Source organism: Scyliorhinus torazame, chromosome 13, assembly GCF_047496885.1.
Source record: "Scyliorhinus torazame isolate Kashiwa2021f chromosome 13, sScyTor2.1, whole genome shotgun sequence".
Lineage (NCBI taxonomy): Eukaryota > Metazoa > Chordata > Chondrichthyes > Carcharhiniformes > Scyliorhinidae > Scyliorhinus > Scyliorhinus torazame.
In genome coordinates, this window is record NC_092719.1 from 225,510,864 (window position 1) to 225,536,266 (window position 25,403).

Below are 25,403 nucleotides of genomic sequence, written 5' to 3' on the forward strand. Positions count from 1 at the left end.
ATTATTTTTTATAAAAATTTAATTTAGTTGTTAGCCAGATCTTGGTAGAAAGTTAGAGGAATGGCAGGGAAGGGAGTGCAATGTTCCTCCTGCAGGATGTTTGAGGTGAGGGATGCAGTTAGTGTCCCTGCTGATTTTACCTGCAGGAAGTGCTGCCATCTCCAGCTCCTCCAAGACCGAGTTAGGGAACTGGAGCTGGAGTTGGAAGAACTTCGGATCATTCGGGAGGCAGAAGGGGTCATAGATAGCAGCTTCAGGGAATTAGTTACACCAAAGATTGGAGATAGGTGGGTAACTGTAAGAGGGACTGGGAAAAAGCAGTCAGTGCAGGGATCCCCTGCGGTCGTTCCCCTGAGAAACAAGTATACCGCTTTGGATACTTGTGGGGGGGACGACTTACCAGGGGTAAGCCATGGGGTACGGGCCTCTGGCACGGAGTCTGTCCCTGTTGCTCAGAAGGGAAGGGGGGAGAGGAGCAGAGCATTAGTAATTGGGGACTCTATAGTCAGGGGCACAGATAGGAGATTTTGTGGGAGCGTGAGAGACTCACGTTTGGTATGTTGCCTCCCAGGTGCAAGGGTACGTGATGTCTCGGATCGTGTTTTCCGGGTCCTTAGGGGGGAGGGGGAGCAGCCCCAAGTCGTGGTCCACATTGGCACTAATGACATAGGTAGGAAAGGGGACAAGGATGTCAGGCAGGCTTTCAGGGAGCTAGGATGGAAGCTCAGAACTAGAACAAACAGAGTTGTTATCTCTGGGTTGTTGCCCGTGCCACGTGATAGTGAGATGAGGAATAGGGAGAGAGAGCATTTAAACAGGTGGCTACAGGGATGGTGCAGGCGGGAGGGATTCAGATTTTTGGATAACTGGGGCTCTTTCTGGGGAAGGTGGGACCTCTACAGACAGGATGGTCTACATCTGAACCTGAGGGGCACAAATATCCTGGGGGGGAGATTTGTTAGTGCTCTTTGGGGGGGTTTAAACTAATGCAGCAGGGGCATGGGAACCTGGATTGTAGTTTTAGGGTAAGTGAGAATGAGAGTATAGAGGTCAGGAGCACAGATTTGACGTCGCAGGAGGGGGCCAGTGTTCAGGTAGGTGGTTTGAAGTGTGTCTACTTCAATGCCAGGAGTATACGAAACAAGGTAGGGGAACTGGCAGCATGGGTTGGTACCTGGGACTTCGATGTTGTGGCCATTTCGGAGACATGGATAGAGCAGGGACAGGAATGGATGTTGCAGGTTCCGGGGTTTAGGTGTTTTAGTAAGCTCAGAGAAGGAGGCAAAAGAGGGGGAGGTGTGGCGCTGCTAGTCAAGAGCAGTATTACGGTGGCAGAGAGGATGCTAGATGGGGACTCTTCTTCCGAGGTAGTATGGGCTGAAGTTAGAAACAGGAAAGGAGAGGTCACCCTGTTGGGAGTTTTTTATAGGCCTCCTAATAGTTCTAGGGATGTAGAGGAAAGGATGGCGAAGATGATTCTGGATATGAGCGAAAGTAACAGGGTAGTTATTATGGGAGACTTTAACTTTCCAAATATTGACTGGAAAAGATATAGTTCGAGTACAATAGATGGGTCGTTTTTTGTACAGTGTGTGCAGGAGGGTTTCCTGAAACAATATGTTGACAGGCCAACAAGAGGCGAGGCCACGTTGGATTTGGTTTTGGGTAATGAACCAGGCCAGGTGTTGGATTTGGAGGTAGGAGAGCACTTTGGGGACAGTGACCACAATTCGGTGACGTTTACGTTAATGATGGAAAGGGATAAGTATACACCGCAGGGCAAGAGTTATAGCTGGGGGAAGGGCAATTATGATGCCATTAGACGTGACTTGGGGGGGATAAGGTGGAGAAGTAGGCTGCAAGTGTTGGGCACACTGGATAAGTGGGACTTGTTCAAGGATCAGCTACTGCGTGTTCTTGATAAGTATGTACCGGTCAGACAGGGAGGAAGGCGTCGAGCGAGGGAACCGTGGTTTACCAAGGAAGTGGAATCTCTTGTTAAGAGGAAGAAGGAGGCCTATGTGAAGATGAAGTGTGAAGTTTCGGTTGGGGCGATGGATAGTTACAAGGTAGCGAGGAAGGATCTAAAGAGAGAGCTAAGACGAGCAAGGAGGGGACATGAGAAGTATTTGGCAGGAAGGATCAAGGAAAACCCAAAAGCTTTCTATAGGTATGTCAGGAATAAGCGAATGACTAGGGAAAGAGTAGGACCAGTCAAGGACAGGGATGGGAAATTGTGTGTGGAGTCTGAAGAGATAGGCGAGATACTAAATGAATATTTTTCGTCAGTATTCACTCAGGAAAAAGATAATGTTGTGGAGGAGAATGCTGAGCCCCAGGCTAATAGAATAGATGGCATTGAGGTACGTAGGGAAGAGGTGTTGGCAATTCTGGACAGGCTGAAAATAGATAAGTCCCCGGGACCTGATGGGATTTATCCTAGGATTCTCTGGGAGGCCAGGGAAGAGATTGCTGGACCTTTGGCTTTGATTTTTATGTCATCATTTGCTACAGGAATAGTGCCAGAGGACTGGAGGACAGCAAATGTGGTCCCTTTGTTCAAAAAGGGGAGCAGAGACAACCCCGGCAACTATAGACCGGTGAGCCTCACGTCTGTAGTGGGTAAAGTCTTGGAGGGGATTATAAGAGACAAGATTTATAATCATCTAGATAGGAATAATATGATCAGGGATAGTCAGCATGGCTTTGTGAAGGGTAGGTCATGCCTCACAAACCTTATTGAGTTCTTTGAGAAGGTGACTGAACAGGTAGACGAGGGTAGAGCAGTTGCTGTGGTGTATATGGATTTCAGCAAAGCATTTGATAAGGTTCCCCACGGTAGACTATTGCAAAAAAATACAGAGGCTGGGGATTGAGGGTGATTTAGAGATGTGGATCAGAAATTGGCTAGCTGAAAGAAGACAGAGGGTGGTGGTTGATGGGAAATGTTCAGAATGGAGTACAGTCACAAGTGGAGTACCACAAGGATCTGTTCTGGGGCCGTTGCTGTTTGTCATTTTTATCAATGACCTAGAGGAAGGCGCAGAAGGGTGGGTGAGTAAATTTGCAGACGATACTAAAGTCGGTGGTGTTGTTGATAGTGTGGAAGGATGTAGCAGGTTACAGAGGGATATAGATAAGCTGCAGAGCTGGGCTGAGAGGTGGCAAATGGAGTTTAATGTAGAGAAGTGTGAGGTGATTCACTTTGGAAGGAATAACAGGAATGCGGAATATTTGGCTAATGGTAAAGTTCTTGAAAGTGTGGATGAGCAGAGGATCTAGGTGTCCATGTACATAGATCCCTGAAAGTTGCCACCCAGGTTGATAGGGTTGTGAAGAAGGCCTATGGAGTGTTGGCCTTTATTGGTCGAGGGATTGAGTTCCGGAGTCGGGAGGTCATGTTGCAGCTGTACAGAACTCTGGTACGGCCGCATTTGGAGTATTGCGTACAGTTCTGGTCACCGCATTATAGGAAGGGCGTGGAGGCTTTGGAGCGGGTGCAGAGGAGATTTACCAGGATGTTGCCTGGTATGGAGGGAAAATCTTATGAGGAAAGGCTGATGGACTTGAGGTTGTTTTCGTTGGAGAGAAGAAGGTTAAGAGGAGACTTAATAGAGGCATACAAAATGATCAGGGGGTTGGATAGGGTGGACAGTGAGAGCCTTCTCCCGCGGATGGATATGGCTGGCATGAGGGGACATAACTTTAAACTGAGGGGTAATAGATATAGGACAGAGGTCAGAGGTAGGTTCTTTACGCAAAGAGTAGTGAGGCCGTGGAATGCCCTACCTGCTACAGTAGTGAACTCGCCAACATTGAGGGCATTTAAAAGTTTATTAGATAAACATATGGATGATAATGGCATAGTGTAGGTTAGGTGGCTTTTGTTTCGGTGCAACATCGTGGGCCGAAGGGCCTGTACTGCGCTGTATTGTTCTATGTTCTATGTTCTATTAATTCGATTACGTTTACTTTAGTGATGGAAAGGGATAGGTATATACCGCAGGGCAAGTGTTATATCTGGGGGAAAGGCAATTATGATGCGATGAGGCAAGACTTAGGATGCATCAGATGGAGAGGAAAACTGCAGGGGATGGGCACAATGGAAATGTGGAGCTTGTCGAAGGAACAGCTACTGCGTGTCCTTGATAAGTATGTACCTGTCAGGCAGGGAGGAAGTGGTCGAGCAAGGGAACCGTGGTTTACTAAGGCAGTCGAAACACTTGTCAAGAGGAAGAAGGAGGCTTATGTAAAGATGAGACATGAAGGTTCAGTAAGGGCGCTCGAGAGTTACAAGTTAGCTAGGAAGGACCTAAAGAGAGCGCTAAGAAGAGCCAGGAGGGGACATGAGAAGTCTTTGGCAGGTAGGATCAAGGATAACCCTAAAGCTTTCTATAGATATGTCAGGAATAAAAGAATGACTAGGGTAAGAGTAGGGCCAGTCAAGGACGTTGTGCTTGGAGTCCGAGGAGATGAGAGAGGTGCTAAATGAATATTTTTCGTCAGTATTCACACAGGAAAAAGACAATGTTGTCGAGGAGAATACTGAGATTCAGGCTACTAGACTAGAAGGGCTTGAGGTTCATAAGGAGGAGGTGTTAGCAATTCTGGAAAGGGTGACAATAAATAAGTCCCCTGGGCCGGATGGGATTTATCCTAGGATTCTCTGGGAAGCTAGGGAGGAGATTGCTGAGCCTTTGGCTTTGATCTTTAAGTCATCTTTGTCAACAGGAATAGTGCCAGAAGACTGGAGGATAGCAAATGTTGTCCCCTTGTTCAAGAAGGGGAGTAGAGACAACCCCGGTAACTATAGACCAGTGAGCCTTACTTCTGTTGTGGGCAAAATCTTGGAAAGGTTTATAAGAGATAGGATGTATAATCATCTGGAAAGGAATAATTTGATTCGACAGTCAACACGGTTTCGTGAAGGGTAGGTCGTGCCTCACAAACCTTATTGAGTTCTTTGAGAAGGTGACCAAACAGGTGGATAAAGGTAAAGCAGTTGATGTGGTGTATATGGGTTTCAGTAAAGCGTTTGATAAGGTTCCCCACGGTAGGCTACTGCAGAAAATACAGAAGCATGGGATTCAGGGAGATTTAGCAGTTTGGATCAGAAATTGGCTAGCTGGAAGAAGACAAAGGGTGGTGGTCGATGGGAAGTGTTCAGACTGGAGTCCAGGTACTAGTGGTGTACCACAAGGATCTGTTTTGGGGCCACTGCTGTTTGTCATTTTTATAAATGACCTGGAGGAGGGCGTAGAAGGATGGGTGAGTAAATTTGCAGATGACACTAAAGTCGGTGGAGTAGTGGACAGTACGGAAGGATGTTACAAGTTACAGAGGGACATAGATAAGCTGCAGCGCTGGGCTGAGAGGCGGCAAATGGAGTTTAATGATGAAAAGTGTGAAGTGATTCATTTTGGAAGGAATAACAGGAAGACAGAGTACTGGGCTAATGGTAAGATTCTTGGCAGTGTGGATGAGCAGAGAGATCTCGGTGTCCATGTACATAGATCCCTGAAAGTTGCCACTCAGGTTGAGAGGGTTGTTAAGAAGGCGTACGGTGTGTTAGCTTTTATTGGTAGAGGGATTGAGTTTCGGAGCCATGAGGTTATGTTGCAGCTGTACAAAACTCTGGTACGGCCGCATTTGGAGTATTGCGTGCAATTCTAGTCGCCGCATTACAGGAAGGATGTGGAAGCATTGGAAAGGGTGCAGAGGAGATTTACCAGAATGTTGCCTGGTATGGAGGGAAGATCTTATGAGGAAAGGCTGAGGGACTTGAGGCTGTTTTCATTAGAGACAAGAAGGTTAAGAGGTGACTTAATTGAGGCATACAAGATGATCAGAGGATTGGATAGGGTGGACAGTGAGAGCCTTTTTCCTCGGATGGTGATGTCTAGCACGAGGGGACATAGCTTTAAATTGAGGGGAGATAGATATAAGACAGATGTCAGAGGTATGTTCTTTACTCAGAGAGTAGTAAGGGTGTGGAATGCCCTGCCTGCAACAGTAGTGGACTCGTCAACACTAAGGGCATTCAAATGGTCATTGGATAGACATATGGACAATAAGGGAATAGTGTAGATGGGCTTTAGAGTGGTTTCACAGGTCGGCGCAACATCGAGGGCCGAAGGGTCTGTACTGCGCTGTAATGTTCTATGTTCTATGTCCCCCCCCCCCCCCCGCCCAGGTCCCGCGCTTCCCTGGCCCCCACAAACCCCGTCCTCTTTTACAACGAAAAGGCCACCTTCACGCGGGGATGCATCTCCTGTAGCAAAACCACCTCCGGTCTCACCCGAGGTGTGCAAAAACCCGGGAAATCTTGACCAGTCCATTTAGCACCCACACATTCCAAGTCACGACTCTTACTGGAGGCTTACGGCTCCATTCCTCTGCATCATCCGCCATCATTTCCCACCAGTTCTACCTTAATTCCACACTCAGCCTGGCCCATCCAAGATGGCTCCCCTCTCCGTCTATGACCAAGCTCAACCTTCAACCCTGCCATGTCACTATCCCTCACTCCCCCTCCCCAACCTGACCACCCCTCACGACCTCCTCCCCCACCTCACCTCCATTCACTGCATTACTTGCTAGCGTGGTAACTCCTGCCGACGGCCCCCCCTTGCACCCCCTCCCCCCGCTCCCCACCCCTCCCCCCGCCAGTCCCTCCTTAGCCTGTGCAAGCCGCCCCTTACCCCCCTGACTCCCGAAAAAACTTTCAACCCCACCCAAAAGGCCCCGTCACACACACCCCTCACATGAAAAAGAAAGCACTCAAATTCACAAATCACCTCCTCCCAAAACTCACGACAAGGAGCGGGGGGGGGGGGGGGGAGGGTAGTCGCCCGCCCACCCCTAACAAATTACAACTCCACAAAAAATTCCCACCCTCCAGCAGCACAATCACAACACCCAACTTTTGTGGATTTAACTCCTCCACCCCACACCACCCCTCAGTTCTCCCCCAGTTTATGTTCTGCTATAAAGTCTTTTGTCTCCTCTGGCGTCTCAAAATATCATACTCCCATCCGGCGAATATAACCCAAAGTCTCGCTGGGTACAGCACCCCGAAACAAATCTTCCGCGATACAACACAGCCTTGGCTCTGTTGAATCTCATGCACCTTGTTGCTAACTTTTGGTTGGTTCAATTGGCTCTGTTTTATAACCTTTGCTCTAGAGTCGCCAGGTATCTTTATGATACCGCCACGAGGTTCAATTTCAAGTACTGATCAATAACTCAACACACCAATTAGTAAGATTCAAATCAAAACACATTTATTATACACAGTAAATCACTACTCATGCATAAACTCTACTTTCTGGGCTATTTCTATCACTAACAGGCCTATACGTAGCTTCGGACTGGCCCACCAGGTCTGGGGAACAAATGGCCTTTCGTTCAGGTCCTGAGTCTGCAGGATTCAAAAGCTGGTATGGACTGGTAGCGAGGAGCGCCTATCTCGTAGCGAGCGTTGACTTGAGACTTACTTGCTTGGAGGCAACAAGACAGGTCACTGTCAAGGGTTGGTTCAAGTTGCTGAGTGACCCTGCCAAAGAAGGACCATTTGAACTTGGGGGCTATACTTTATAGTCCCCAGGGGCTTCCTGCCCTTCGGGGCGGACCCCGTACCTGGTTCCAAGTGATTGGACTACTTTCCGATCACTTGGATCGATTTCTCCAATGTTGGAGCGATTCCCTGATCGCTAGGCGGTCCCTAAGTGTCCGTTGGCCTTCCTTTGTCTTGGCTCCTACTGGCGCCGAGGAGTCTGGCTTGGCTTTGTTTACCTTAACTGTTGCCATTGTGCCTGGGAATCGCACATTACTATGCAGGTGGCTGCTGGTTTTAGTGCTGTCTGGTTGTTTGCAGGTTCCAATGTACATGATCTCTGTATTTGCTAGTCTTTGCCTGGTGTTGGCTGAATTTCCCTTCAGCCTTTGCGGTTCTCCATTTTAAGTCGGGAAGTGGCCAACTCAGGTGGCTACAACCTCTTCGCCAGCTCCGTGACAATGTCCTGGTATATCCAGACTCAATTCCCCTCACATTCTCAGTCTCGCTTCGCCATGACCCACCTCAGAATCTTCTCCTTCGCCACAAACTTGTGCAACCGTACAATCACCGCCTGCGGCTCCACTGGGCTCTCGGTTCCTGCCTCAAGGACTTGTGGGCCTGATCCACCTCTGGGGCCTTGTCCAGCACCTTCTCCAGCAGCCCAGCCAACATCCTCGAAACGTACTTCGTGGCTCTCGTTCCTTCCACACTCTCTGGCAGATCCACAATTCACAAGTTCTGCTGCCTGGACCTGTTCTCCTGCTCCTCCACCTTCACCAGCAGCAACCTGCATAGATCCCCACCTCCACCTCCACCTCCAAGGACATAATCCGATCGCTCTGGTCAGACACCACCTTCTCCATCTCGCGTATCGTCACCCCTTACGCCTCGAGGCACTTCTCCACCCAGTCCAGCAATCCTCGCAGGGGTGCCACTGCTCCTTCAACCAGTCCCCGTGCATCTCCTTCCTGTGCACGGGGACTGTTATGGGCAGCAGGGTAGCACAAGTGATTAGCACTGTAGCTTCACAGCACCAGGGTCCCAGGTTCGATTCCCTGCTGGGTCACTGTGCGGAGTCTGCACATTCTCCCCGTGTCTGCGTGGGTTTCCTCCGGGTGCTCCGGTTTCCTCCCACAGTCCAAAGACGTGCAGGTTAGGTGGATTGTCCATGTTAAATTGCCCTTCGTGACCTAAAAAGGTTAGGAGGGGTTATTGGGTTACGGGGATAGGGCTTAAGTGGGTTGGTGCAGACTCGATGGGCCGAATGGCCTTCTTCTGCACTGTATGTTCTATGCAGTTGAAATTCCTCCTTGATGAAGCTCACCACCCGCTCCATTTGGGGCTTTCCCACTGACGACGACCCTTCCCCCTCCGCCATTCTCACAATTGGTGCTGTGCAAGAGGTCTCCTCCAACACCTTAGCCAGGTCTTTAACTGTCCTCTTCCGAGTCTGATTGCCAGTAGACACGCTAATCTTGGGGAGAATCTCTTCTCCTACGCCTTCTCGGCCACCTTTCTTCCGAAACTGCCCCACTACCAGGTGTTAAGTGCCCAAGCCAACGCCTTTGAGCCGGAGCTGCCCGTGCGCGACCACTCACTCCACGGCTATCACTGGAAATCCGGACTAGCCACATTAATACTGTGGTACCAGACCAGGCAAAGGCTAGGAATCCTGTGGCAAGTTACTCACCGCCTGCCCCCCTCCCCCCCCACCCCTCCCCCACCCCCCACTCAAAGCCTGCCCAGCGTCTGCAAGGCACAAGTCAGGAGTGTGATGGAATACTCTCCACTTGCCTGGATGAGTGCAGCACCAACAACACTCAAGAAGTTCTACACCATCCAGGAAAAAGCAGCCCGCTCGATTGCTCCCCCTTCCACAAACATTCAAACCCTCTGATGCTCAATCAATTACTCTCGAGACAAGGTGAGTCATAACTAATAGGCTTTAATCAGCTAGAACTGTACCCAGCAGCTTCGATGCAGAAAGTGAAGGCTACTGGGACGGCATCGGTTCTTATACTCCGCCTCTCAGGGCGGAGCTATGTACATCAGCCAATGGTAGACTCCTGGGTATAACCAATGGTCATCCACCTCTCAGGTACTGCAATACCTGGTATTACCACATTCACCCCCTGTTAAAAAGGGGGTGATGGGCAGCGTTAATGTCGCCTTTTGCATGGTAGGACCAGGTATGGAGGTGCCGTGATGTCAAGGATAATAGCAAAGTATTCATGGTGCAGCAATCAGTCGATCGGGTGGCATGGTCACCCTTCTGGAGCGTCTGGGCTTCGGCTGTGATCCTGATGGGGGCCCCGGCGGTTGCGACTCCGGGAACGTGGTGTCGTCCTCCCAGGCAGCTTCGTCACCCCTAGGCGGCGCTGTTGGGGCAAAAAGTGGGCAGGGGGGAGGGGCGCCTGTTGGGGGCGTTGGTGCTTGTTCGGCTCTAAGTAGGGGCGGCGGGAGTACTGATCCTCCGGTCAGGTGTTGCGGGGAAGGTGGGGGTGGGGGCACTGGTGCGGGGGCGCATGGGGCTCCTGCGGGCGGCAGGTCCCGAAGGGAGACCGTGTCTTGGCGGCCGTCAGGGAACGCTACAGAGGCGTACTGGGGTTTGGCGTGCAGCAGGTGGACCCTCTCGACCAACGGGTCCGACTTGTGCGCCCTCACATGTCTCCGCAGCAGGATGGGTCCGGGTGTCGCTAGCCAGGTTGGGAGAGAGGTCCCGGAGGAGGACTTCCTGGGGAAAACAAGACGTTCATGAGGTGTCTGATTTGTGGTAGTACAGAGCAGCGACTGGGTGGAGTGGAGGGCCACCGGGAGGACGTCCTGCCAGCGGGAGACTGGGAGATTCCTGGACCGAAGGGCCAGCAGGATGGTCTTCCAGGCCTTTCCGTTCTCCCTCTCCACCTGCCCGTTTCCCCGGGGGTTGTAACTGGTCGTCCTGCTGGAGGCGATGCCCTTGCTGAGCAGGAATTGACGCAGTTCGTCGCTCATGAAGGAGGACCCCCTATCACTGTGGATGTATGCGGGGAACCCGAACAGTGTAAAGATATCCTGGAGGGCCTTGATGACGGTGGTCATGGTCATGTCCGGGCAGGGGATGGCGAATGGGAACCGGGAGTACTCGTCAATCACGTTCAGGAAGTACGTGTTGCGGTCGGTGGAGGGGAGGGGGCCTTTGAAATCCATGCTGAGGCGTTCAAAGGGCGGGAAGCCTTTATCAGGTGCGCCCTCTCTGGCTGGTAAAAGTGCGGCTTGCACTCCACGCAGATTTGGCAGTCCCTGGTGAGGGTCCTGACCTCCTCGATGGAGTAGGGCAGGTTGCGGGTCTTGATAAAATGAAAGAAACGAGTGACCCCCGGGTGGCAGAGGTCCTCGTGGAGGGATCGGAGGCGGTCCACTTGTGCGGTGGCACAAGTGTCGCGGGACAGGGCATCAGGAGGCTCGTTCAGCTCCCCGGGACGGTACAACATCTCGTAATTGTAGGTGGAGAGTTCTATCCTCCACCGCAAGATCTTGTCGTTCTTAATCTTGCCCTGCTGTGCATTATCGAACATGAAAACAATCGACCGTTGGTCCGTGAGGAGAGTGAATCTCCTGCCGGCCAGGTAATGCCGCCAGTGTTGCACAGCTTCGACTATGGCCTGGGCCTCCTTTTCGACTGAGGAGTTGCGGATTTCGGAAGCATGGAGGGTGCGGGAGAAGAATGCCACGGGCCTGCCCGCTTGGTTGAGGGTGGCCGCCAGAGCTACGTCGGACGCATCGCTCTCGACCTGGAAGGGGAGGGACTCGTCGATGGCGCGCATCGTGGCTTTTGCAATGTCTGCTTTGATGCGGCAGAAGGCCTGGCGGGCCTCCGTCGACAGGGGGAAGGTTGTGGACTGGATCAGGGGTCGGGCTTTGTCTGCGTAATTGGGGACCCTCTGTGCATAATAGGTGAAGAAGCCGAGGCAGCGCTTTAGGGCCTTGGGGCAGTGAGGGAGGGGGAACTCCATGAGGGGGCGCATGCGTTCAGGGTCGGGGCCTATGACTCCACTTCGCACTACGTAGCCTAGAATGGCTAGACGATCAGTGCTAAACACGCATTTATCCTTATTGTAGGTCAGATTAAGGATGTTTGCGGTCTGGAGAATTTTTCGGAGGTTGGTGTCGTGGTCCTGCTGGTCATGGCCGCAGATGGTGACGTTATCAAGATACGGGAACGTTGCACGTACACCGTATTGGTCAACCATTCGGTCCATCTCTTGCTGGAAGACCGAGACCCCATTCGTGACCCCGAAGGGAACCCTTAAAAAGTGATGGAGCCGCCCATCTGCTTCGAAGGCAGTGTACTGGCGATCACCATTACGGAGGGACAGCTGGTGGTAGGCAGACTTGAGATCCACCGTGGAGAAAACCTTGTATTGCGCAATCCTGTTTACCAGGTCGGCTATACGGGGGAGAGGGTACGCATCCAGCTGCGTAAACCTGTTGATGGTCTGGCTGTAGTCAATGACCATCCTATGTTTCTCCCCGGTCTTTACCACCACTACTTGAGCCCTCCAGGGGCAGTTGCTCGCTTCGATGACCCCTTCCCTCAGCAGCCTTTGGACCTCCGACCTGATAAAGGTCCAGTCCTGGGCACTGTACCGTCTGCTCCTGGTGGCGACGGGTTTGCAATCCGGGGTGAGGTTCGCAAACATGGAAGGCGGGTCGACCTTAAGGGTCGCGAGGCCGCAGACAGTAAGGGGGGGTATAGGGTCGCCAAATTTAAAAGTCAGGCTTTGCAGGTGGCACTGGAAATCCAGCACAAGGAGGGTGGCTGCGCAGAGGTGCGGCAGAACGTACAGGCGGAAATTGCGGAATTCCCTGCCTTGGACAGTGAGGTTCGCTAGGCAGAACCCCTTTATCTCCACCGAGTGTGACCCGGAGGCCAGGGAGATCCTTTGGTTTACGGGATGGGTGACAAGAGAACAGCGCCTTACCGTGTCGGGGTGAACAAAGCTTTCCGTGCTCCCAGAGTCGATCAAGCACGTCACGTGGCCGTTGATGGAGATCGTCGTTGTAGCTTTCGTCCGGGGCCGACTCTGGTCCAGAGTCACTGAGGCCAGCTGCAGTAAAGGAGAGTTCTGGTCAGGCAGCGTGTAGTCGGCTGTGCTGGGGGCCTGAGGCCCCAACCAAGATGGCGTCAGCCATGGGTCGCACATGGAGTCCGGGGATGCAGAAGATGGCTGCGGCGAGGGACAAAATGGCGGCGCCCACCCATCCAGCGTGGTGGCCGGGGGGGGCAAAATGGCCGCGCCCATGGGTCGCACGCGGCCTAATAGGGGGGTGGCGGTGGGCGTTGGACGGCCGGGGCCTAAAAAAAAGGCTGCCGATAGTCGCTGGAGACCGGGGCCACGGCGCGGGCCTGGCAGACCTTCATAGTGGCCCTTCTTGCCGCACCCTTTGCAGGTGGCGGTGCGGGCCAGGCAGCGTGCGCGGGGATGATTCGCCTGCCCGCAGAAAAAACAGAGTTGTCCGGCGGCGGTGGCGAGCCGTCTTGCCGCGCAGGCTTGCGGGGTTCAGTATTGCGGGGTTAGAAGGAAGGTCTGGGGGGCTGCCGCAAGGGGGTGCCATGCAGCCCAGGGGGGCGCCACGCGTCCGGGAGCAAAGGCCAGCGCATTGTTATACGCAACGTCCATGGACCCCGCCAGGGCCCGTGCCTCAGTAAGTCCCAGTGTGTCCATTTCTAGGAGCCTTTGGCGGATATCGGAAGTCATACCTGCCATGAAAGCATCCCTGATCAAAAGTTCCGTGTGCTCGTTCCCCCAAACTGGCGGGCAGCCACAGTTTCGGCCCAGCACCAGCAGCGCCCGAAAGAAGTCTTCCAGCGTTTCTTCAGGGCTTTGCCTCCTAGTTGCCAGCAGGTGACGGGCGTAGAGCTGGTTCACAGGATGGATATAATGTCCTTCTAGCAGCTCGATAGCTGCAGCATAATTCTCCGCCTCCTCGATCAGAGTGTAGATCCCAGGGCTGACCCGCGAGCGTAGAAGGTGCATCTTTTGTCTTTCCGTAGGGGTGTCTGCGGCCGTGTCGAGGTAGGTCTTAAAGCACGCCAGCCAATGTTTGAAGATAGCAGCAGTGTTGTCCGCGTGGGGGCTGAGCTGAAGGCACTCCGGTTTGATACAGAGATCCATCTTTTCAACTGAAGTTGTAGCAGATTAAATTGATGCGCAATCAATTACTCTCGAGACAAGGTGAGTCATAACTAATAGGCTTTAATCTGCTAGAACTGAACCCAGCAGCTTCGATACAGAAAGTGAAGGCTGCTGGGACGGCATCGGTTCTTATACTCCGCCTCTCAGGGCGGAGCTATGTACATCAGCCAATGGTAGACTCCTAGGTCTAGCCAATGGTCATCCACCTCTCAGGTACCGCAATACCTGGTATTACCACACCCCCCACCACCGACGAACAGGAGCAGCCGTGAGCACCATCTACAAGATGCACTGCAGTAACTCACCAAGGTTCCTTAGACTAGTGTTTTTCAAAGTGGGGGTCACAACCCGCAGGTGGTCGCGGGATGGTGCCAAAAGGTCACCAAATATGATCCCCAAAGATCTCCTGATCATTTTTCCAGTTGTCTCCCTGGGTAAACTCTCTCTGCAGTAAAGTGTGTGACCACATGAGGCTGATGTAGAACCCGGTGCCCTGGACTTTCTGCCTCCCTGGGTCACTGTTACAGTTCTGACACAGCCTCCAGCAGCGACTCCCGTTTCTGCTGCAGATGATCGACCAGGTTAGTCAGCACCTGCAACTAAAACTGAACTGTTCAAAAGAAAATCAGTTCTCTTTAAATTTCTTTCCTGAAGATACTCCTTCTCCACAGTTAGTTACCAGGAGAGCGTCACACTCCTTTTTATTGCCAGGCCTGCATCTCCCACCCAAAACCAAATGACTATTGACTGGAATATACCCCAGTCAGCAACTGGAGGATTCCCACATACATGATTTAGCAGATAATTCCTAGGCATCCTGTGGGTCTCCTTGTCTTTCAATTGGTCCACAGGTATAAAGCTGATTCATCTTTGCCCCATTCTGAACTGGGCTCTGGGGGACCGGGTGTTGGGAATTCCATCCACCCAGTCAGGGGAAAAATCACCTGTTCATTGCAAAGCATTTCGATCTCCAATAACAAAAAATATAACATATATTTTTATTTACAATTTTTACATTTAATACAGAAGTGCCAACAAAGAATGTGACATTTTTAAAAGTAACTACGGAGAATCTATTTTCAACATGGAGTGAGCTGCGAGAGTCGGCCATTTTGTAAAAGTGGGTCATCAGAAAAAGTTTGAAAAACACTGCCTTGGGCAGCACCTTCCAAACATATAATGTCTACCACTGGAAGGACAAGGGCAGCAGATACCTGGAGACCCCACCACCTGGAGGTTCCCCTTCAAGTCACTCAACATACTGACTTGGAAATATATCGGCCACTCCTTCACTGTCGCTGGTTCAAAATCCTGGAATTCACTCCCTCACAGCACAGTGGGTGTACCTACACCACAGGGACTGCAGCGGTTCAAGAAGGCAGCTCACCACCACCTCCTTCTGAAGGGCAACTAGGGACGGACAATAAATGTTGGCCTCGCCAGCGACGCCCACATCCCATAAACAAAATATTAAAAATACCCCTCAGGATCTTATAGGTTTCGATCAAGTCGCCTCATGTCTTCTAAACTCCAATGGGTAAAACCTAACCTCGCCAACCTTTCCTCATAAGACAACCTGCCAATTCATGGCAATAGTCGAGTAAACCTGCTCTGAAATGCTTCTAACGCACTTACAGCTTTCCTTAAATGAGGAGACAAATAATGTACATAAGGTGTACATTAGGTGTGGTCAGGTGTGGTCTCAACAATGCCCAGTACAACTGAGGCATAACCTCCCTACTTTGTAATCAATTCTTCTCACAATAAATGATAACATTTGATTAACTTTTGTAATTACTTGCTATACCAGCATGTGCTAAATGGACTAGGACACCCAGATCCCTCTGTACCCGAGCTCTGCTTTCTCTCACCATTTAGATTTTTTATTCTTCCTGCCAAAATGGACAACTTCACATTTGCCCACAAGATACTCCATTTTCCAGATATTTTCCCACTCACTTTTCCATCTATGTCTCTTTGTAGCCTCCTTACATCCCCATCACAATTTACTTTCCAACCTATCTTTGTGTCGTCAGCAAAATTAGCAATCATTCCTTCATCCAAGTAATTTATATAAATTTTAAAAAGTTGAGGAAAAGGTTTAAGATCCTATAGATAAGCAGGCAGGTTCATCAGGATGAGCACACACCTCTAACATCACACACTCATTCCCCTCTAACAAGCATTTTTAATCTCACCGAGTGGAACTTCTGTCCACGATGGGGAGAGTGGGAACTAAGAAATGGATAATGCATTTCAGGGAGGCATAAAAGCACTCGGCGTTCGACAATGAATACAACATTTCCCCAAAAAAACACTGCCATAAAATAAACGGCATTGCAAAGTACACTTGAGAGAAAAGATTCTAACGCTGATTGTTACATCAGTACGATAGCAGCAGGATAATTCCTAACCTTGATGGGCAGTTCTCCTGAGGCCAAATCATGCCTGATCGTGATCCAAGGGTCACAGGTGTATCATCCAGCCATCGTTCTCAGATATGAAATGTTTGTTTGTTCATGTTGCCGATGTGGAAAGAAAAGCTAATTACTGTGTTGAGATTGAGTGAGAGTTAATAGAACTGAGGGTCCAGATCAGAGCGAATGGGCGGGGATTTTGGATCCTTGAATGAAAGTGGAACATAGAACAGTACAGCACAGAACAGGCCCTTCGGCCCTCGATGTGCCGAGCATTGTCCGAAACCAAGATCAAGCTATCCCACTCCCTGTCATTCTGGTGTGCTCCATGTGCCTATCCAATAACCGCTTGAAAGTTCCTAAAGTGTCCGACTCCACTATCACAGCAGGCAGTCCATTCCACACTCTAACCCTCTCTGAGTAAAGAACCTACCTCGGACATCCCTCCTATATCTCCCACCCCGAACCTTATAGTTATGCCCCCTTGTAACAGCTACATCCACCCGAGGAAATAGTCTTTGAACGTCCACTCTATCTATCCCCTCATCATCTTATAAACCTCTATTAAGTCACCTCTCATCCTCCTTCGCTCCAATGAGAAAAGCCCTAGCTCCCTCAACCTTTCCTCATAAGACCTATCCTGCAAACCAGGCAGCATCCTGGTAAATCTCCTTTGCACCCTTTCCAATGCTTCCACATCCTTCCTATAATGAGGTGACCAGAACTGCACACAATACTCCAAATGTGGTCTCACCAGGGTCCTGTACAGTTGCAGCATAACCCCATGGCTCTTAAACACAAGCCCCCTGTTAATAAACGCTAACACGCTGTAGGCCTTCTTCATGGCTCTATCCACTTGAGTGGCAACCTTCAGAGATTTGTGGACATGAACCCCAAGATTTCTCTGTTCCTCCACATTCCTCAGAACCCTGCCGTTGACCCTGTAATCCACATTCAAATTTGTCCTACCAAAATGAATCACCTCACACTTAAATAGGGTTAAACTCCATCTGCCATTTTTCGGCCCAGCTCTGCGTCCTATCAACGTCTCTTTGCAGCCTACAACAGCCTCCACCTCAACCACTACTGTTGCTCTCTTTGGTTGGCTCTGAATATGGCAGTCAATATGGTCGCCTTCCTTAATCCTAATTATGTTTGCTCTAGAGTCGCCAGGTATCTTTTGATACCGCCACAAGGTTCAAACCCAAATATTGATCAAAGAGCCAGTACACCAGTTAGTTAGTTCAGTCAATACTATTTATTTACACACACAGCAATATCTACTCATGCACGAAATACTACAGACTAAACTATCACTACTGCTAAAGCCTATACTTAGCTTCGGGCGCCCACTCAGTCAGAGGAACAATGGCCGTTGTTCGGTTCTGAGGCTGCTGGGGTCGAAGTGGTCGAGGGGGAACAGCTAAGGTCGTCCGTCTGGTAGCGAGCGTTGACCTTGGACTTACTTGCTTCTGGTGCAGCTGGTGGACGGGTCTCTCCTCGGTGAGAGCCGGGTCCAAGAGAGCGATTCTCTCTTGGGGCCTTCTTCTTATACCTGAAGGGGCTTCGCGCGCTTTTGGGCGGGCCTGGAACTTGGCCCCAATCAATTAGGCCATTTCTTGATCATTCGCATTGATCCTGACCAATAAAGGGGTGGGTGCCCTGATGGCTGGGCGTGTCCGAGGTGGCCCTTGGCCTGCTTTGTTTTCTGCTTTCGGTTTGGGGAACTAACGCCGCGAGGTCTGGGGCCAGATCGGTTACTTAAGTTTATTCCTTTGTTCCCGGAGATGGGCCATCCATATGCTAATGGGCCGACAGTTTCAGTCTTGTCCCTGTTCTAACCATGTCTCCGTAATGGCCACAACATCATAGTCCCAAGTACCAATCCACGCTCCAAGTTCACCCGCCTTATTCCGGATGCTCCTTGTATTGAAGTAGACACACTTCAACCCACCTTTCTGTCTGCCGGTACACTCCTGCGACCTTGATACCCTCCTCAGTATCTCACTACTCTCAACACTGGCTTCTGGACTACAGCTCGTTTTCCCAGCCTCCTGACAAATTAGTTTGAACCCCCCCCCCCCCCGAAGAGCCGTAGCAAATTTCCCTCCCAGGATATTGGTGCCCCTCTGGTTCAGGTGCAAACCGTCCCGTCTGTACAGGTCCCACCTTCCCCAGAATGTGCTCCAATTATCCACGTACCTGAAACCCTCCCTCCTACACCATCCCTGCAGCCACGTGTTTATCTGCACCCTCTCCCTGTTCCTCACCTCGCTAGCACGTGGCACCGGCAACAAACCAGAGATGACAACTTGGTTTGTCCTGGCTCTCAGCTTCCACCCTAGCTCCCTAAATTCCTGTTTTAAATTCCCGTCCCTTCTCTTACCTCTGTCGTTGGTACCGATGTATACCACGACTTATGACTGCTTCCCCTCCCACTTAAGGATTCTGAAAACACGGTTCGAGACGTCACGGACCCTGGCACCCGGGAGGCAACATACCATCCGTGAGTCTCTTTCACTGCCACAGAACCGTCTATCTGTCCCTCTAACTATCGAGGCCCCAATAACTATTGCTCTCCTGCTCCCCCTCCTTCCCTTCTGAGCCACAGGGACGGACGCAGTGCTGGAGATCCGTTCACCGTGGCTCACCCCTGGTAAGACCCCACCCCCCCCCCCCCCCCCCTACCCCCACCAGTATCCAAAGCGGTACACTTGTTACTAAGGGAAAAGACCACAGGGGATCCCTGTACTGACTGTTTCCTCCCAGCCCCTCTCACCTTCACTCATCTATCTTGCATCACATTGATTCGCCATTGAATAACTGAGACTTGGAGAGGATCAGTGCTAATTATACTGACAATAATGAAGAGGAGATACAGTGATTGAACTGTATCACCATGCATTCAAAACGCATTAATGTTGTGTACTCCACCACTCAACCTAGGTGCAGCTGCAATATCCACAGCTGAAATGGAGCCAGCCTGCAGACTACTATATTGTCTAAGATGACTTTGGCGGATGGCCTCTGGTGGATCAAGGCTTGTAGGACCCAGGCCCACGAAGGGTCTTCTGCTCTGGGGCAGGCACACCCTCCTCGGCCTGACCTGCTGGAGTTGATGGAGTCACTGCAGGACATGCTTGGAGCATCTTGGGTGGATGCCCTCCCGTGTGTCTGGTTGGTGTTTATTCCTTTGGATCCCCGAGCACCACTCACTAACACCTGGACAGAGGCCACGGTCCCCCATCCCTATTTGCCTAGCCATTACTGAAACGCATCCATGGCTAAAGCGAGGTGCAAAAGCAGCATAAACCGTTGGGCCAGGGTCTCCAAGGCGGCTATCAGCCTTCCCACAGACTTCAATGCACTCACATGCCAGACCACAACATCAGACAGAATGTGGACGGACTCCTCTATCCTTCGTTCCAGTCAGTATACACAGTCGCTATCCACTCTGCCTGATGTTTCCCTGCCTGGCCCTGTCTGTCTTTGCATCTTCAACATTTCTGTCAGGGCTGAATCCGGAGGCTCATCATCACACTCAGATTCTGTAGGGGCTGGGTCTCCAGCAGTCCTCCCACCATCAGGGCCTGGTCTCCAGCAATCCTCCCACCATCAGGGCCTGGTCTCCAGCAGTCCTCCCACCATCAGGGCCTGGTCTCCAGCAATCCTCCCACCATCAGGGCCTGGTCTCCAGCAATCCTCCCACCATCAGGGCCTGGTCTCCAGCAGTCCTCCCACCATCGGGGCCTGGTCTCCAGCAGTCCACCCACCATCAGGGCCTGGTCTCCAGCAGTCCTCCCACCATCAGGGCCTAGTCTCTAGCAGTCCTCCCACCATCAGGGCCTGGTCTCCAGCAGTCCTCCCACCATCGGGGCCTGGTCTCCAGCAGTCCTCCCACCATCGGGGCCGGGTATCCAGCAGTCCTCCCACCATCAGGGCCTGGTCTCCAGCAATCCTCCCACCATCAGGGCCTGGTCTCCAGCAGTCCTCCCACCATCAGGGCCTGGTCTCCAGCAGTCCTCCCACCATCGGGGCCGGGTCACCAGCAGTCCTCCCACCATCAGGGCCTGGTCTCCAGCAGTCCTCCCACCATCAAGGCTGGGTCTCCAGCAGTCCTCCCACCATCTGGGTCGGGCCTCCAGCAGTCCTCCCACCATCGGGGCCGGGTCTCCAGCAGTCCTCCCACCATCAGGGCCTGGTCTCCAGCAGACCTCCCACCCTCAAGGCCTGGTCTCCAGCTGTCCTCCCACCATCGGTGCCTGGTCTCCAGCAGTCCTCCCACAATCGGTGCCTGGTCTCCAGCAGTCCTCCCACCATCAGGGCCTGGTCTCCAGCAGTCCTCCCACCATCAGGGCCTGGTCTCCAGCAGTCCTCCCACCATCAAGGCCGGGTCACCAGCAGTCCTCCCACCATCGGGGCCTGGTCTCCAGCAGTCCTCCCACCATCAGGGCCGGGTCTCTAGCAGTCCTCCCACCATCGGGGCTTGGTCTCCAGCAATCCTCACACCATCAGTGTCTGGTCTTTAGCAGTCCTCCCACCATCGGGGCTGGGTCTTCAACAGTCCTCCCACCATCAAGGCCGGGTCTCCAGCAGTCCTCCCACCATCAAGGCCGGGTCTCCAGCAGTCCTCCCACCATCAGGGTCGGGTCTCCAGCAGTCCTCCCACCATCAGGGCCTGGTCTCCAGCAGTCCTCCCACCATCGGGGCTGGGTCTTCAACAGTCCTCCCACCATCAAGGCCGGGTCTCCAGCAGTCCTCCCACCATCAAGGCCGGGTCTCCAGCAGTCCTCCCACCATCAGGGCCGGGTCTCCAGCAGTCCTCCCACCATCACTGCCTCCTGCAACTGCGGACCTGTGTCTCTGTCGTAATCACCAGATTGTGAACTCGAGCTTACTCTTGAATGAGGTCCCACCGAACGGTAAGTATCTATGCTGGTGGAGGGTACAGGTGAACACTGTGATGGTTGTTCATCTGTGCTGGTCTGGGTGCTGGAGCTGAGCCACTTGTTGGTAGCTGGAACAGAAGAGATAATTTGTGATTGATTAGACAGAGTCCAGTCACTCACAGTCATTGTCCACACACGGCTGATGTATACTGGATGGACCCTCACTGGCTTGTTGGGGGAGGCATATCTCGCCTCCTGGGCAGAAGCGCTCCCTGTCCTCGCCAGTCAGTTCTGCCACCTGCTCCTGGCGAGTGGAGAGTTTCCTCAACTTCAGGGTCTCCGCACTAGTCTTGGCTCTCTCTCCCTTTTGTCATGAGCACTATCGGTGAAGGGCAGTCCAAAAGCATGCTTGCCTGTTGTGTGTGACTGAGCTCTCCCCAGTAAGGAATTATGATGCTGTTCATGCAGGATCTTACATGGTGAGATGGTGATTTTAAATTATCAGGTATACATTCAGTGCTGATGTCTCATCTGCTGGTTGTGTGTGACATCCTTGTGGACTCTAACCCTTGGATTGGCTGATGCCCTAAAGAGAATGTGAGTTTCTAGTGAATAGAAGGTTCATTTACTCTGACGGAGTGCCTCAGATGATGCATCCTTTTCCTGCACTGCAGGACAATCCTTTTTTGAAGAACATGCGTGCTGACCACCCTGGGGACCACCTCCAGGCTGTCTTGGGCAGGTGGGAGGACCTCTGACTCCTATCCCGCTTTTCTTGGCCAGCCTGAAGGAGAACCCCCAGGAAGATCTCGCTGTACCGTGGAGTGGAGCATTTGGTTCTTTTAGGCGCCATTGAGGACCTGAATGACACAACACACCTGGCCGGCAGTGAGTGAATATCTATGCGGTGCTGTTTAAATATGGTGCCAGGACCTTGTGCCCCATACGGTATTGTCGGGCTGGATGGTTCCCTGCCCACTCCTCCATGAGATTCAATGAGCTCCTGGCTGATGCAGAATTAATTAGCTGGAAAGCAGAAAATAGTTTGGATACATCTAGTAGGAATCATGACGACTTCCCACCCATCACTGTGGAATAAGGAAGTACTACCCCGAGATCAAACCATTATAAAATAGCAGTGACAGTGACCAAGAACATTCTGTTCAGTTTAAACAACGCGTCACTTTCCTGTTCTGACAGCTGTTATATTCCTCAATATTGGTACTGTTTCAAACTATAATAGCATCTTTCTTGAGCTTCCATAGGAATATAAAATGCTCCCGAACTTTCCTCAAAGTGGAACAGGCATGAGAATCCCTGCTCCGACAGTGTCAATCTCCTGCAGCCCACGACGGTTTACAAAAGGTTTACTCTCGCTCTGCTCTTCCCATTCTGGTTGCATTCGTGGACTTTGGCTCACTTTTCTTTCCTGGAGAGCTCAGCACGTCCATAACCACTACAGTCAACACATTACTTTGCCAGTGTCCAATAAGAAGTCTTACGACACCTGGTTAAAGTCCAGCAGGTTTGTTTTGAATCACTAGCTTTAGGAGCGCAGCTCCTTCATCAGGTGAATCACTTTTGCCAGTGTCATCATTGCTATCATTTTGTGAGCAAACTTGCAGCCAATTCTACACACAAGGTTCCACGAATAGCAGAGCGATAAGAGAGATGAGCAGTTAATTTGTTTTTGAGATCATAGAATTCCTGCAGCGAAGAAGGCCATTCAGCGCAATGAGTTAGCACCGACCCTTCGAAAGACCATCCTAGTTAGAGCCAATCCCCTGCCCTATCCTTGTAATCCTTGTGCACGGTAGCACAATCCCACATTACTGTTGTGCATTTCCCCAAGAACAATTTTTCCACTTTATGCTCCTCAGCTCCTGTCAAGTAGCAGTGTAATTTCCCCTCCCCCGATTAAATACCTTCCCATACTGTCTGTTCCTATCCCTCTCAGGGCAGCACGGTAGCACAAGTGGTTAGCACTGTGGCTTCACAGCTCCAGGGTCCCAGGTTCGATTCCCGGCTTGGGTCACTGTCTGTGCGGAGTCTGCACGTTCTCCCCGTGTCTGTATGGGTTTCCTCCGGGTGCTCCGGTTTCCTCCCACAGTCCAAAGACGTGCAGGTTAGGTGGATTGGCCATGCTAAATTGCTCTGAGTGACCAAAAAGGTTAGGAAGGGTTATTGGGTTACGGGGATAGGGTGGAAGTGAGGGCTTAAGTGGGTCGGTGCAGACTCAAAGAACAAAGAAAAGTACAGCACAGGAACAGGCCCTTCAAGCCTGTGCCGACCATGCTGTCCATCTAAACTAAAATGTTCTACACTTCCGGGGTCCGTATCCCTCTATTCCCATCCTATTCATGTATTTGTCAAGATGCCCCTTAAATGTCACTATCGTCCCTACTTCCACCACCTCCTCCGGCAGCGAGTTCCAGGCACCCACTACCCTCTGTGTAAAAAACTTGCCTCGTACATCTCCTCTAAACCTTGCCCCTCGCACCTTAAACCTATTCCCCCTAGTAATTGACCCCTCTACCCTGGGGAAAAGCCTCTGACTATCCACTCTGTCTATGCCCCTCATAATTTTGTAGACCTCTATCTGGTCGCCCCTCAACCTCCTTCATTCCAGTGAGAACAAACTTAGTTTATTCAACCGCTCCTCATAGCTAAATGGGCCGAATGGCCTCCATATGCACTGTTTGTTCTAACCCCACACAACCTTTGGACACTAAGGGGCAATTTAGCATGGCCAATCCAGCTGACCGGCAAATCTTTGGACTGTGAGAGGAAACCGGAGGAAACTCGGTGTGAAAGTGCAAACTCCACACAGTTACCCAAGGTCAGAATGGAACCGGGGTCCTTGGTGAACCACTGAGCCACTCTCGGTAACACAATGGGCCGAATGGCCTCCTTTGGCACTGTATGTTCTTGGTGATCATGTGTGGTGGTATGTATTAGGGGTAATGCAGTACCTGCGAAGCCGAGAGGCTATTGGCTGACAGGTCCTGGGTGGATCTGCCGCCTTCTGGCTCCGCCCTGCAGTCGGAGTATAAGAGCTTGAGTTCTCCCAGCAGCCGTATTCTGTAACTGAGCTGCTGGGGAACAAGTCTTGCTTCATAAAGCCTCGATTGATTTAATCTCTTCTCGACTTGAGTGAGTAATTGTTGCGCTACATCATGGCTGAGAGCTGGCACGTGGCCCTTGTTCTTCACCGAAGGGCATTAGTTGTTTAATGTTCACTAGAACAGGTAGACAAGGTGAGGACGCAGCGTCGCCAGGCGCAATGGCTGAAGCCTGAGGCCTACATCAGGCCTTGCGCCGGTCACTGGCCGATCCTGAGTCACCTGACTGGCCCCGCCCAGCCTAATCTGCATATGTAAATGAGTAACGGCTCATTTAAATGCCCGGAAGACGGATTCCCCCAGAGGCCCCGCCCACAGGTCGCGCGCTCCCGGCTCCATGGTCACGTGGTGGGTCCGGGGCGCGCGCGCGGCGCTCTCAGTCGGTGACGTACTTCCGGTACCGGAAGTTTGGGATTGTCCGCCTCCCGGAGCAGCCCCGAGGCCCCGGGGACAGAGCGACAGCGGAGCGACCCGACCTCCACCCGGACTGACCCGGGACCCGACCTCCACCCGGACTGACCCGGGACCCGACCTCCACCCGGACTGACCGCCACCGGGACCCCAAACGGGCAGCCAGGGCCGGGAGGAGTCGCTGAGCCTCGGGCCGGTGTCCGGGCCCCGCGGCCGCGGACAGTTGGAGCCCAAAGCAGAGGTAGGAGGGGAGGGCCTGGTGTCCGGCTGGGGGTGGGGCGGCGGGGTGGTCAGTATCCTGGTCGGGGGGGGTGAGGGGCTCCGTGTGGGGGTGGGGGTGAGGGGCTCCGTGTGGGGGTGGGGGTGAGGGGCTCCGTGTGGGGGTGGGGGTGAGGGGCTCCGTGTGGGGGTGGGGGTGAGGGGCTCCGTGTGGGGGTGGGGGTGAGGGGCTCCGTGTGGGGGTGAGGGGCTCCGTGTGGTGGTGGGGGTCTCCATGTGGGGGTGAGGGGCTCCGTGTGGGGGTGGGGGTGAGGGGCTCCGTGTGGGGGTGGGGGTGAGGGGCTCCGTGTGGGGGTGGGGGTGAGGGGCTCCGTGTGGGGGTGAGGGTGAGGGGCTCCGTGTGGGGGTGGGGGTGAGGGGCTCCGTGTGGGGGTGAGGGGCTCCGTGTGGGGGTGGGGGTGAGGGGCTCCGTGTGGGGGTGGGGGTGAGGGGCTCCGTGTGGGGGTGGGGGTGAGGGGCTCCGTGTGGGGGTGAGGGTGAGGGGCTCCATGTGGGGGTGAGGGGCTCCGTGTGGGGGTGGGGGTGAGGGGCTCTGGGTTGGGGGTGAAGGG

The 25,403-nt window shown here is 52.5% G+C and overlaps 1 protein-coding gene across 4 annotated transcripts in view; it reads left to right on the plus strand.

Annotated features, from left to right (window-relative positions):
* Positions 1-24,555: 24,555 nt before the first annotated feature.
* Positions 24,556-25,403, plus strand: part of usp19 (ubiquitin specific peptidase 19) — a 178,350-nt gene continuing 177,502 nt past the window's right edge. For all 4 annotated transcript variants that reach the window (XM_072473111.1, XM_072473109.1, XM_072473110.1 and 1 more), the window contains exon 1: positions 24,556-24,814. The gene's annotated coding sequence lies outside the window, so the exon portion shown is untranslated. The remainder of the gene's footprint in view (positions 24,815-25,403) is intronic.